Consider the following 11,147-nt stretch of genomic DNA (forward strand, 5'->3'; position numbering starts at 1 on the left):
ATAACACGCTACTTGGAAAAGGAAATTGACTTGCCAGATCGCTAGCTTTGAAATGGCAGAAAGGTATTTTTTGGGAAAAAGCACAAATCTGTTACAATTCACCTCTGCTACTTTCGAATCTCCAACACCTTCTTTGATTTTTCTCTCATGTGCTTGTTCCTTCCTACCTGAAAAGACTGTTGCTTAAATACCATAATGATTGCAGGATCTCTTTGTGGATCCTCTGTCTGCAACACTTGTGGGTAATGCATATCCAGTATCAAAATTACAAACTGAAATCTGATCATCTGTAAATGCTAGTACTCATCATTTTGGAATATTATATTTTAATAAAATTCCCTATGTACTTTACTTTGATTCCAGCAACACTTGTAAAAGCACTTAGCTAACAGGAATACTTTATATACACTGTTTAAGTAATTTCAAGAGTTTTGATGTAAACAAAAGCACATTGTACAATAGAGTATTTATGACAAACTCATTTCACATCTTTGGACGACTCATTAGACAAACTTATAGCCATGTTCTAGGAGCTTACTCTGCTACAGCTGGCTGTCCAATTTCCTTCTAGAATGCATGTGTGTTTTTCAAGCAGTGATTACACACTTAACCCATTGGCTTCTTGCACAGTAGCCTTAACAGATAGGCAGAATTGCCAAGAAGCAGAACTCTGTTGGGTAAACAGCAAAACATTCACAATCAGAAAACAGTCTTTGTGTTGACAAGACAGCGGAGACTGTCCATATTAATCCTAAGTTTCCTTTTCTTTCTTTCCAGTGATTAAAGAGGTTGAGGGGAGGAAAAAAAAAAAGGCAGGGGGAAGTGACGTAGCAAAGTAGTCAAAGTAATCTTTACAGAGCTAAGAGGTTTCCAAATATGGGAAGTATTAGTAGAATGAATCTTAATCACTTGATCTGAAATGCAAATGTGGAACATGAAGTACAATAACTTTTGCAAACAGTCACCTAATTATTGTTAATAGAAAACGTACTCCCTGCAACGATCTGCAAAATGCTGTTTTCTCAAAGAACTAGAAAATACAGCTTATAATTTTTTTAAAAAATAAAAAAACAACAAACAAACAAACAAAAAAAAACAAGTGACAGAAAACTCACTTCCTGTTCAAAAAACAGCTCTTTGTGTGACCTATTCTAAGTAATTTGCTGTAGACTTCAGCTTTTATGTCAAGTGGACATATTTGGTAAAAAGGATTTCCAAAAGCAAGAAAATCCCAGTATTTAAAATTCAGTATTCAATCTATGTTTCTTTCTGGAAGTACTTTCCCACCTTATTCTTGTAGTAGTAATACTGCCCAGTCCTTCTACAGAATACTTGTTTTCCTTTTGTTGGATTGCACATAGCACTTTCTCTTAAAAACAAACGAACAAACCAACCCAAACCAAACAAACAAAAACAAACAAAAACAAACAAAAAAAAAATCAATCAATCAAACAAACAAAAAAGGAAAAGTGCAGATGCTACTGTCTTCATCCCCTGTTGTTGCATGCATTGACACATCTACTAATTCTTGATGACATAAATGATAAACTCTTTCTGTGAGCCACTGAGCCAGCCTGCAGACTTCCTTTCTATTTTCCAAAGAGAATGCCTCCTTAGGTGCATGCTTCTAAGTCATGACTTTTTTTGTTACTCCAGAATCTGAAAATTAGAGTTTCAGATCACTTCATTTAATGACTTTTGTTCATTTAGTCTTTCTTGTATCAAAATTTGTCTATAAAAATAAGCTTGAGGTCAATAATTAGCAGGACACTTTCGTTTAGTTGGTTGGGGTTTTTTTGTTGTTGTTTTCTCATATTGTAGCTCTATTGTAGGTACAGTAGCAAACAAAAAGACTGACAAACTTTATTTTGGAATAAAATGGTTTGTGTGTTTTCTTTGTCTAACTGAAAACCAGATGTAATCTGAACTATTTTAAAATGAGTTCTTCTTAGAGCCAAACAATTGGATGCTATTTTTGTTTTAGAAATGTTTAGAAACTTAAATATGACTTGTATTTTTTACTAACTCCAGAAACTTTGTGCATTATTTTCAGTTAACCAACATTCCGCTTTTTAAACTTCATATGACAGCCATATCTGAAACTGTTCTTAAAATTTCTTCAGTTGAACTCACCTGGGGTGGAATAAACCCAGGCACCAGTACAGGTTAGGGGCTGACTTGCTGGAAAGCAGCATTGCGGAGAAGGACCTGGAAGTCCTGGTGGGCAACAGGTTGACCATGAGTCAACAATGTGCCTTTGTGGCCAAGAAGGCAAATGGGATCTTCGGCTGCATTAAGAAAGTTGTAACCAGCATGTCAAGGGAGGTTATCCTCCCTCTCAGTTCCGGGCTCATCTATTTAAGAAGGAGAAGGAATTAGTGGACAGTGTCCAGTGGAGAGCTACAAAGATGATTAGGGGTTTGGAGCATCTTTCTTATGAGGAAAGACTGTGAGGGCTGGGTCTGTTCAACCTGGAGAAGAGAAGGCTGAAGGGGAATCTCATAAATGCTTATAAATATCTGAAGGGTGGATGTCAAGAGGATAGGACCAGACTCTTTTCAGTGATGTCCAGCAATACGATGAGGGGCAATGGGCACAGGCTCTAGCATAGGAGGTTCCATATAAACATCAGGAGAAACTTCTTTGAGGATGCCAGAGCACTGGAACAGGCTGCCCAGAGAGGTTGTGGAGTCTCCTTCTCTGGAGACATTCAAAACTGGTCTGGACACATTCCTGTGTGATCTCCCCTAGGCGAACCTGCTTTAGCAGGTGAATTGGACTAGATGATCTCCAGAGGTCACTTCCAACCCCAACCATTCTGTGATTCTGTGAAAAGAATTTTTTTTTCATTTCATTAAATATTTTTTTAAAATGTATGACAATCCTTAGGTTGTTTTTTAGAAAAATTAAAATACTTCACTATCAAGAATTTGCAATTAAACATTTTTATTATCTAAACTGCTGTTCTCAATTTGTAATCAAAGCTAACTTTTCATCAAAGCTCAATTGAATTTAAATTACCAGGTTGTTTTCTTGCCAAAACTGTATTAATTAGTAACTATAAAGCATTTTTTCTCATTCTGAGTTGAACCAAAACTTGGTTTATATAGCTCTGTTATGTAAGGATGAGAAATACAAATTCTCCTTCTTGTGTTGTTCATTTGACTAGTTCTGTTAGCATTCTGTTGGAAATCAAATATATGACTTAGGGTAAAGGGCACAGCTGTGCCCTCACAATGTGAGAAAACAGAAGACTGTACATTGTGGGATACAGTCCAAAATGTGTATTTTTATTTTCAAATGTGATTGGTTTTGCTCTTGACTAAAGATATTTGAGTGCATCTTTTTGAACTGCCTAGACTAGCTTTGAGTTGAAGCAAACCAAGATGAAAGCTCTATAGCCAAAGATACATGTCCTGATCTATTTCGGTGATAAGCAGTTACATAACACACAAACTATAACTTTTAAGCAAAATAATTTTATTGAACTAGAAAATCAATAGGTGTTCCTCAGAGTACATAAGGCAGTATTTACTTACTTACTGAATTCAGTGGAGTCCAGCTTTTACCCACAGTTGTGTAAACTGCAAGAAAAGTATTTCAGATTTTGACTGGCCTCATATATACAGTGAGGGGTAAAGGCACATTACGCCTCGTATTGGTACCATCTAGAGAAGTAATACAGCCTGTAGCAGTTGAGCAAGTAAGAAGCAGATGGCTCTGTCTCCCTCTACTTCTTCCTTTTCACCCTAATCAGGTAGGAGCTACATCCAGTTATAAAACTGTTCTCAGTTGTAACTATCATGAATATATCCAATACAAACTGACCTCTATTCACTATATCATTGGTAAACCAGATATGGATAGGAGGATTTCCAAATCTCAAAAATTATCCTGAAGATTCCAATCATGATACTCATTGTGATGTGTTAAGTTCAAGAATGCTGAAAATTCTCGTCTTTGGAACTATTTTTAATTATCTGTGTGACTAAGGATTAAAATAAAATAATGTCTATGCTTTAAACATTAAAGATTATCATACTTGGTACAGTGACAAAATTAAGACATGAAATCAAAAGAGGCAAAAATTCAGAAGGCAAACACTGTTTTGCTTCATACTAGTTAGAAGAAATTGTGAAAAAACATGATATTGTTAAATTATTACTTTCAGTGAATGTAGTTGCTGTTAGGTTAATTTATTTTCCTTGAAGTTAGTGACTTCAAAAGCTATAACAACAAATCTACATACTTAAAAATTCAGCCAAAATTAGATAGAAGAAATGCTTTTAAGCATATGAAAGTTACTGACTTTTTCAGATTAGTTTACTTGTCAAGGAATCTACAGTGAGTTTTCTTGTATTAATGTTTTTGTCATCTATAATAATGATAATAGATAGGCTTCTCTTTGTGTCAGTTCACAGCACTACCTGAGTTTGCAAAACTAAACACTGCCACATCACCTCCAAAAGTCCTGAGAAGAAAAAAAAAATAGATTTGCTTAGCTAACAGTTTGCAACTGTCAAGTTCCCAGACCAGGGGAACAACTTCCTCAGGTGTTGTTCATCACACACATGACATCATCACCATTCAGAAGTAGTGTTTAGGTAGAGATCACACCTGGATGAATCAGCTGTGCTTGTGCTATGTGCACTTCTTCCATTACAAAAGGAAAATATTTCCCTGATTAGAAATCAACAGTGGAAAACTAACATTAATGTCTGAGAGATTTTCAATATCACAATTGCTATCTTCTTAATTCTGTTATAAAAGTCACCTATAAGTTATACTAAAATTAGGTCTGCTAACAGAACACGTTATACACTTCATATAGTCATGCTGGATTAAAGGCTCACTCAACATCTGCATATAATTCTATTTATAATTTTTACTTACTTAATTTATGGCATTTTCTAGAAAGAGGATGAGTAAAAGGCAGCTTGATGATCCCATAGAACAGTCAATCCTTAGGATATCATCACTCATGTTAAACAGTCAGTATGTTGTTTTAATCACCTTCTGAATTATAAGAGCATTATTCAAGGTTGAAATATTTTATACTTTGAACTGCAAGACATTATATGCTGTAGGAATTCTCACATTTTAAATTGACTCTAAAGGAATAATGTCTGAAAAGCATCTGTTGTTTACTTTTGAAAAGAAATCTAACATTGCATTTACCCACAGATGGGATGGATTAAACACTATTTTCTATTGCATGTCTTTTACTGCCTCTCAGCAGAGAAAACACCTTTGGGTGTAAAATTCTTCCCAGGAAACTAAGCAAGAGAAAACATTTACAGGAGGATCCTTGCTTCAACCTTGCATAGTTTATATGCTTTTTAAGGCTCAGAACGATGAGGATGTTGGAATCTACAGAAGCAAGTGGTCGGAGGTGGGAATTAATCCATAAAACCAAATTATAAAAGAAATAACATTATTGTTCAATTTAATCTTGTAAACAAAATTGAAACAACAAGTGGTGGCAGTTCCTATATTTTAATCTTTGTTTTTCTCAGAAATAAGAGTACCTTCAGCAGTGTATTTGATACATATTACAAGACTGATTTTGACAACAGGTGATGGGCCACATAATTACCCTTCAGAATGTGCTGAAGTGGAGGACTTTTAAGCTTTTTTTTCAGATTAGTGTAAGATTTATCTTACATTTTGTTCAGATTATGACCATATTCAGTTCTCTAAAATGAAGGTATTTCTTATTCAGTTTCAAACATGAATTACAAAGGTGATATAAAGCACATTTTCCTGTGTTCCTTTTCCCACCTTGGCCAAATCTGAAAGCTGGGGAGAAAGTCATACCTGGGTCTCAGAAGAGCAAAACCAGAGGTTTTACTGATGTGGCAGTATTGCCTCTGATTCATAAACAAGGTCATTTAAAGGTAGCTTAGGCTGCTCCGAATAACAAAGCAGTCATGAATGACCAGCTCTGATTTCAGGTCTGGACACCCAATATTGCATGAACAATAAACTCATAATCAATCCAGAACTTGTATGAGTTTCGCTACTTCGGCTTGATCCCTACAAGTCAATGAGGCTTGATGGGATTCATTCAAGGGTGCTTAAAGAGCTGGCTGATGTCATAGCGAGACCTCTCTCTGTGGACAATGCCCTCAGACACATGATGTGAACTGTGTGGCTGTCATATGCAGGGACAGGAGTTAGACTCCTTGATCCTTGTGGGTCCCTTTCAACTGAGGACATTCTATGATTCTATTACAGATAGGGATAAAGCATTTTCTGTTACTTTGTTAATCCAGAACCCCAAGGTGCAGATAGTTGCTTTGGACAGTTGAAGAACAAGCCAGTATTGCATTTATGCCAGCCAGGAACTGCTGTGACGCTGGGGGTTTTCTTAGCCACCCCTAGCTGTGCAAATGCTTCCATATGAAAGGGAGAACCTGGCCAACTGAATTGTCGTAACATTTCCATTAAGGAATTATACAATTATTCATTAAATCCTTTGCTTCCTATTCATCATTAGAAATCTGTGGGTAAGTAGAATAATTTGAGCATTTGCAGCTAATTTACTCCAGGTGTTATTGAACTAGCATGATGTAACTGACATGTTACATATTGCTCATTGTCCACTTCAGCCTACATGGAGAAAACATGTTGTAACTCCTGAGGCCAGTAAGATGGGAAGAAAACATTTCAGTGAGCAAACTAAACAGTTTTAAGAAACATTTTAACACCATGATGCAGACCATATTTTGTATTTTATCAACCAAATCACTTCCTTGGTGTGAAACAGAAATTGCATTAATATATTTGAACTGTGAAGGTTTTGTCAAACACAAAAATATAAAATAATGGAGATGAATGGGTACCTGAATGAAAGAAATACAGATCCAGAGAGCAATACTCATAACATGGAACAGTCAGCCTGTTCACTAAGAGCCTGCTAATGCACACCTCCACAGATGCATTTCACTTATTAAAAAGAAGATCAGATTAGAAGATGAAGAGAGCTAACAACTACTGAATGCTTTGTGCTTGCAATTAAGGATGATGGCAACCCAAGGAAATATTTTGCATGCCCTTAAGGAAGCTGTAGCAGCTGCAATGAAACACTGCTGGGATTCCATCCTTGAAGAGGAACATCACATTTTGAATCTGTATTGGTATCAGAGTGCAATAATTATTGTTTAGTCTTTTTCATAGTAATAAGATCTGACCCAAGGTTGGTAATGTAGAAAGGTGTAAGAAGAGAGGCAGCTGCTTAAAAAAAAAAAAAAAAAAAAAAAGGTATTGAAGCTGAAAAATCTTCTGATCTTCTGCCATAAATCATTGTCATTACCACATGTGCCAGTTTCCCAAAGCATAACTATATTGACACACTTCTCCACTGCCCACAGGAGTATTTTGGATTTTCATCATTGACATTAATTGGAATATTACCACATGGCTTCATAATTGTCAGAAGCTACCATGGTTGATCGAACAAGGTCTTACGTTCCTTTTGCTTTTATGCCTTCCCAAGAGAACAATAGTGATTTTCTGGTGACAAACGTGCACTGCACACAACTTTGCATCCATATGTATATCTATTTTTTCTGAGAACAAAGATAAAAGAAATTAATTCAGCAACAGTGGCAGCAACAGAAAGGCTAGCCAAATTGCCCAGTTCTCACATACATGGTGGAAGATAAGTCAGACTCCTAATGAGTGTTCCATCTTTTTTGAAGAGGGTATGTTTGGCCTGAAAGTGTGATGCTAGCTATAAGCAGAATATCAAATAAGCTTTTATTTCTGTGGTGAGTACTGTCATGACCACAGACTCGGGTCTGTATTTGAAACTGAAAAATATTAAGAGATATTCTACTTCTTTCAATGTAGGAATCACATATTCAAAATAAGAACAGTACTAATTATATTTTCTATGGATTCAGCATAGAGAATTAGTTACAGGATTGATTAAACACTGCTATGAAGGTCTGTGATTAAAATATAGCCCTAATCTTTTATCTCTTTTCTCCAAGTCTGAAAAACAAAACTGCAGAAGACAGGGAAAGGGTGAAAATCAACACCAACCAGCCTCTAACTAGAGCTACTGTACTACTTAACCCAGCATGCATTCGCACACAGTGCACATGGCTGCAGGATCTTTTTTGTGACTTCTTGTCACTTGTATCTGATTTTCTACATTCCTGAGCTTCGCATGTTCGGGAAGCAAGGTAGGGGGTGGGGGTGAGGGGAGGGACTGTTGCCCTTTTTTTTTAATTTGTATTTTATTTTGGTGAGAAAAATGAGTATATAAGTAACCTATTCCAAACCAGATTGTAACTTACTTGGATCACAGATACTTTTCTTTCATGCTTTTATAGGGGCCATGATGTTATTTGCCTGATTTCTGCTTTTGTCAAATGCTGTGGTGTAAATAAATAAAATTTAGAGCAAAACGTGATTGACAGTTTTCCTGTGCAAACCAGTTGTAGACCTGTTGCAAGAAATACAAACTGGTTGGCATTTCCCAATACTCCTTCTTGGACCATCCATCTGTCTGTCTGTCTATCTGTCTATATATTTTAAGCTAATGCAGAGAATATCCTTTGTTTTTCATAAGGATACCTCACAGAGGATTTATCAATCAGTTTTATGGTCCTTTAGCATGGATTTTCACAGAAACAAAGAGACCACCACTAGAGCACTAAAGATTATTTTTTTTCTCTTCACTGATGTTGCTTCACTTGTTATACTTCATGTCAGTGCTTCCCAGTTAAAGAGCAGGGCATCACCTGTGAGGTTCAAGCATTCTAAAGGTCATGTGCAGCCTTGAGCTTAAGATAATAGCCTCTGAGGTATCTCTACTGGGATCTAGGTATCCCTTTCTTACTTACTTCCTTCCTTTCTGCCTGCCTGCCTGCCTTTCTTGGCTTTCTTGCCCCTCTTTTTTTCTTTCTTTTTCCTTTTCTCTTTTTCCTCTTATCTTCTTTCTTTTCCTTCTAAAAGTTGTCTTTCCTGTTCTATATGTTTTTAATTTTGCTACCTTAATTTCGCTGCCAGTCAGTGAGAGCTGCTTCAGGAACAGGGTGTTTTATTTTCAACATACCAGCAAAATGAATCTCTTGTTCCATTTACAACACACAATCTCCATTTTATTGCTATCGTTTAATCATGCATTTCTAATGGAAAAAAAACAAGGTGTACAGTAATATTTTTATTTGAACATGTAAACTGTTCTGTAGTCAAAACATTACTGTGAACCTCAAAAGCGATCCAATCTGTTCATTTTTCATTCTGTTTATTGTAGTCTCATTTGCCAGAGTATTGTTATACTACCATCCTGGTGCCTTTCCAAATATAATCCACAACATCTCAAATGTTTGCCATCACATAAAAAAGTGCTAATATTTTTTTCACACATTTAAAAATTAATCTCTTTAAGATATTTTTCACCTTGAAGTTTCTATAAGTCATCAGTGCTTCAGGAAAGTCTATCATTTCTTAAAAAGATAAATGCAAAATATTTAATATGCTCAGAGATCACAGAGATGTGCATTATTTAATAGATAATAGTTTCCTAAACATGTACAGAACTAAAACTCACAGGTTCTGTTCCAGAAACTACTACAATATGTTAACTTCAAGTACAAACCATCAATTTTATAGAATGGTTTTAATGGAGAATCAAGCTCAATAAAATATTGGCTTGCAGCTTAAATGATTAACTCCCACCCTGATTTTGACGATTTCTGCTTGATTTCTCACTACTTCTGCTACCTTTCTGAGACACACAATCAGATGGTTACTAACCTTTCTCCAGAAGTGGCAACAGTAATTTTGAAACCATGCAGGTGGACAGGAGATATGAAATTCACCTTCTCCAATCCCATATGAGAAGTCTATAAACAGCAGAATATTGCATAAAAGGTGGAAGTAGAAAAACATGTCATTTCACCTGGCTACACTTTCTAAATAGAAGATCGACTTCAACTTAATTTTTGAAATGTAAACTAGACAGCAAAATCCCAAAGAGGTTTATGTGCAACATGTCTGGTATGTTGAAAGGCCATAGCTGTATGTTGTCCTCTGACCACTAGCTTTCCATATTTCTCTCCAGTTGAGAGAATTGTCATCTGAAAATTTAGTACAAAGATCAAGAAACATTCTCAGTAGTTACACAGTCATAACTACAGTGCCAAAGCTTTGTGTTGCTCCATTAGCAGCTCAGATCTGGACTGTCCTCGTGAAGCACCTCTCCCTCTGCATGGAGTCCCATAGCGCATTATAGTGAATGTTCTCCTACATCAGGCCTCATTTTTGTTCATTGATCAAGGTGTACACCACTGGACCCGTCTCCAAGATCTCACTAATTGCTTGTATCAACTGACACCATCAGCTAGAAGAAGGATGTGTTGAGTCTGCACCAATGGACCTTAGTTCTCAATATGTGGAGAACAGGTATTTAAAATGACAAAAATTAAGTTATCAAGTACCACAGAGTTAACCCAGATTTGGTAGATACTTGATGTTCTTGACCTTACTTTGATAAGAAGGTTCCTCGAATGGATCAGGGTTAGAAATAAAATATCCTTTGGAAAGCAAACCCCTGATTTGTACAACAACGTACCAGCACAAACAACTTCTAGCTTCTGTAAACCACCTCCAGCTATGACAATTTCCTTGCCCAAGCTCAACCATGGAGCCCAGCCACCAACAAAAAGCCTGAACTAAGGTCCTTGAAGACTTCAGTTCTCTTAAATATTCTGCTCACTCACCCTTTAAAAGTGAGACATATGTAACATTAGTGTAAGTTATATATATGAAAAATAAGTCAATCCAATGCTTTTGCCAAAGAGCAGAAAATTGAGATGCCATCTCCAATGACTCCTGATATTAGTACCATCATATTGGAATACAAACAGCATAACAAAACACAGATATTAGAACAACAAATGTTCAGAAAAAAAAAAAAAATCTGCACTTCTTCCACTGACCAGAAAACTTTGTTGATTCTCTTGGTCTTAAACTTCAATTCATTTTCCCATTACGTCATACATGGATTTATAACAGGTTATTCTTTTGCTTCCAGATTTATAGGGAACCAGAAATTTTTCACTTCTAAATTTTGACCATATTTCTTAGTACATAATCATCCATTATCTACACAGACCACCTGAATCATCATC

The sequence above is a fragment of the Nesoenas mayeri genome (assembly GCF_963082525.1).
Source record: "Nesoenas mayeri genome assembly, chromosome: Z".
In the NCBI taxonomy this organism is placed as follows: domain Eukaryota; kingdom Metazoa; phylum Chordata; class Aves; order Columbiformes; family Columbidae; genus Nesoenas; species Nesoenas mayeri.